This window comes from Microcaecilia unicolor, unplaced genomic scaffold (genome assembly GCF_901765095.1).
Source record: "Microcaecilia unicolor unplaced genomic scaffold, aMicUni1.1, whole genome shotgun sequence".
NCBI lineage: Eukaryota > Metazoa > Chordata > Amphibia > Gymnophiona > Siphonopidae > Microcaecilia > Microcaecilia unicolor.
Window position 1 is genome coordinate 50,323 of NW_021963387.1, and position 4,277 is coordinate 54,599.

Genomic DNA, 4,277 nt, shown 5'->3' on the forward strand with positions numbered 1-4,277 from the left:
CCTAGACCTAAGGGCCCTGAACAAATTCCTAGTCTGAGAAAAGTTCAGGATGGTTTCCCTGGGCACCCTTCTTCCCATGATTCAGGAAAATGATTGGCTATGCTCTCTGGACTTAAAGGATGCTTATATACACATCCCGATACTTCCAGCTCACAGGAGGTATCTTCGATTCTGTCTGGGAGCACAGCACTTCCAGTATTGTGTGCTGCCCTTTGGTCTAGCGTCTGCACCCAGGGTCTTTACAAAATGCCTGGCATTAGTTGCAGCATCGCTACGCAGACTGGGAATGCATGTGTTTCCTTATCTTGATGATGGACTGGTGAAGAACACCTCAGAGGCAGGAGCTCTGCAGTCCATGCAGATAACTATTCAACTGCTGGAGCTACTTGGGTTTGTAATAAATTATCCCAAGTCCCATCTTTTCCCTGTTCAGAAACTGGAATTTATAGGAGCTCTGCTGGATTCACAGATGGCTTGTGCCTATCTTCCAGAAGCGAGAGCAGACAATCTTCTGTCTCTAGTTTCCAGGGCCAGGGTGCCTCAGCAGATCACAGCTCGGCAGATGTTGAGACTTCTAGGCCATATGGCCTCCACAGTCCATGTGACAACCATGGCCCGTCTTCATATGAGATCAGCTCAATGGACCCTAGCTTCCCAGTTGTATCAAGCTGCAGGAGATCTAGAGGATGCAATCCAGCTGTCCGCCGATTTTCAAAATTCCCTTCAGTGGTGGTCAATTCGATCCAATTTGACCTTGGGACGTCCCTTTCAAATTCCTCATCCACAAAAAATGCTGACAACGGATGCATCCCTCCTGGGGTGGGGAGCTCATGTTGATGGGCTTCACACTCAAGGACTTTGGTCCCTCCAGGAAAAGGTTCTTCAGATCAATCTCCTGGAGTTATGAGCGGTCTGGAATGCTCTAAAGGCTTTCAGAGATCGGCTGTCCAACCAAATTATCCAAATTCAGCCAGACAATCAGGTTGCCATGTACTACATCAACAAGCAGGGGGGCACCGGATCTCGCCCCTTGTGTCGGGAAGCCATCAGGATGTGGCTTTGGGCTCGCCGTTACGGCATGTTTCTCCAAACCACTTATCTGGCAGGCGTAAACAACAGTCTAGCCGACAGATTGAGCAGGATAATGCAACCTTACGAGTGGTCGCTTAATGCGGGCGTCGTACACAAGATCTTCCGAGAGTGGGGCACCCCCTCGGTGGATCTTTTTGCCACTTCAGGCCCACGACAGACTAGCGTCAGATGCCTTTCTCCTTCATTGGGGGAAGGTCCTTCTGTACGTATATCCTCCCATACCTCTGGTGGGGAAGACTTTGCTGAAACTCAAGCAGGACCACGGAACCATAATTCTGATTGCTCCTTTCTGGCCGCATCAGATTTGGTTCCCTCTTCTTCTGGAGTTGTCCTCCAAAGAATCGTGGAGATTGGACTATTTTCCAAGCCTCATATCTCAGAACGAGCGCTTCTGCATCCCAACGTCCAGTCTCTGGCTCTCACGGCCTAGATGTTGAGAGCGTACAATTCACTTCCTTGCGTCTTTCTCAGGGTGTCTTCCGGGTTTTGCTTGCTTCCAGGAAAGATTCCACGAAGAGGTGTTACTTGTTCAAATGGAGGAAGTTTGCCATCTGGTGTGATAGTAAAGCCCTAGATCCTCGCTCTTGTCCTACACAGACCCTACTTGAATATCTTCTATATTTGTCAGAGTCTGGTCTCAAGACCAACTCCGTAAGAGTTCACCTCAGTGCAATTATTGCTTATCATCAACGTGTAGAGGGTAAGCCTATCTCTGGACAGCCTTTAGTTGTTCGCTTCATGAGAGGTTTGCTTTTGTCGAAGCCCCTGGTCAAACCTTCACCAGTGTCATGGGATCTCAATGTTGTTCTCACTCAGCTGATGAAAGCTCCTAATGTTAGAGCCATGGCTGCGTCGGTGGCTCACTTAAAGTCAGCCTCCATTGAAGAGATTTGCAAGGTTGCAATGTGGTCATCAGTCCACACATTCACATCTCACTAGTGCCTACAGCAGGATACCCAACGCGACAGTCGGTTTGGGCAGTCGGTGCTGGAGAATCTGTTCGGGGTTTAGAATCCAACTCCACCCCCTTAGACCCTTTTTTGTTCTGTTCCAGGCTGCACTGTCAGTTAGTTATTTATGGTTTCAGGTCAATTTAAGTTATGTCCTCGCCATTGTGAGGCCCAATTGACCAATGTTTGTTGTTTTGAGTGAGCCTGGGTGCTAGGGATACCCCAGTCGTGACAACAAGCAGCCTGCTTGTCCTCAGAGAAAGCGAAGATACATACCTGTAGCAGGTATTTCCTGAGGACAGCAGGCTGATTGTTCTCAGAAACCCACCCACCTCCCCTTTGGAGTTATTGTTCTTTAATTCTTGCTTTTGGATATAACTGAGCGGGTCTCTCGTGCGTGCGCCAGAAGGTTCTCTCAAAGCTCTGAAGACTTTTGCTTTAAAAAGTTCTGTTGTGGGGCCACCGTGGACGCCGACCCAGTCGTGAGAACTTAGAGAGGGAGAAGAAGAGTTAGGATATGTCCATTATGGTCTTTGGTTACGTTGTGTCGCAGGTATACAGGTATTTTTATGTTGGGTCAGTGGGGTATGCTTTTTTGAACAGGTCTGTTTTTAGTGCTTTCCGGAAATTTAGGCGGTCGAGCGTAGTTTTAACTGCTTTTGGCAGTGCGTTCCATAGTTGTGCGCTTAGGTAGGAAAAGCTGGATGCATAGGTGGATTTGTATTTGAGTCCTTTGTTGCTTGGGTAATGGAGGTTTAGGTATGATCGTGCAGATTTTGTGGTGTTTCTGGTTGTCAGGTCGATGAGGTCTGTCATGTATCCCGGTGCCTCACCGTAAATAATTTTAGGAACAGTCGTGCATATTTTGAAAGTGATACGTTCATGTCCTCTCATAGTTTTACCATTTCCCCTTCTCTGGAAAAGATTTATTTCTGTATTAATATCTTTCAAGTATTTAAACGTCTGTATTGTATCTCCCCTTTCTCCGAGGACAAGCAGGCTGCTTGTTCTCATGTGGGTTGACGTCCGTGTCGGCCCAGCGTGCACCGTGCATGCGTGGACTGATTTCCTGCCCGTCACGTGAGCGCATACCTCAGTTATTTTTTCTCCGCATTGAGGTGTGGTGTTGTTTTTCACTGTTCCTCACAGGCCCAGGAGAGAGTCTTCGTTTTTTCTTTTATTATCGTTTTTAACTTAAAAAAAAAAAAAAGAAAAGTAGAGGGTTCCTTTACTTTTCTTACTTTTTCTCCCTTTTTCGACCGCGCGGTTGGGCTTTTTCCCCTTATTTTTGTGCCTTTTTCTTTTAACAGGCACAATCACGTCTTTTGATTTCGTTGAAGCCATTTTTCCTTCCATGTCATCGAAGACTCCCAGCGGCTTCAAATGTTGTACTCGGTGCAACCGGACCATCTCAGGTACCGATACCCACGCCTGGTGTATCCAGTGCCTTGGGCCCGACCATAGCCCAGCCGCTTCTAGTCTGTGTCTTCATATGAAGAAACGAACCCAAGCGTCTTGAGAAGTCCAGCGAGAAAAGCTTTTTGGGGCTCGGTCTAGTCCTTCAACGTCGACATCGGTACCGAGGTCGGTGGCGTCAACGACATAGAGGGAAGCATCGACGTCGGGAGCGTATGTAATGGCTGTTGAAAAACCAGTTTGGGCTGGCAGCAGTGAGGCATCGAGTGGGTCTCCACCTGCCTCGAGGCCTCCTCTTATGCAGGCCCCCCGGAACTGACCTTCGTCGGACATGGCCCCAAGGAAGCATGAGGATTCCACATCCTCATTGGTACCGAGGAGTCTCGATGACGGGCGTCGTGCAAAGGCAAAGAAGCACCGTCATTGTTCTCCGACACACGGTGCCGGGAGTTCTGGGGTATCGCAGGAATCGGCACCTGAAAAGCATCGGCACCGAGAGGATCGCTCTCCCTCTATTCAGGAGGTGCTGATGCATCAGTCTTCTGGCAGTCCGATGCTTGCTCCTGAGCCTCGACAGATTCTGCCACCAGCTCCTTTACCGACCCTGCAGCCTTGTCTGACGGTGGCTCTCGACGAGCGCACCCGGGCCCTGCTTCTAGAGCTTCTGGAAGGATTGCTGCGCCACTCTGCTTCGGTGTCGGGGGTGCTTGCACCTTCTGTATCATCTGCTGCAGCGGCATCTGGCCCTTCGCCTGTGGTGAGGTCCTCGACCTTGGTGCCACCTGCGGCATCGGCTGCCACCCAGGTCGACTCCCCTTC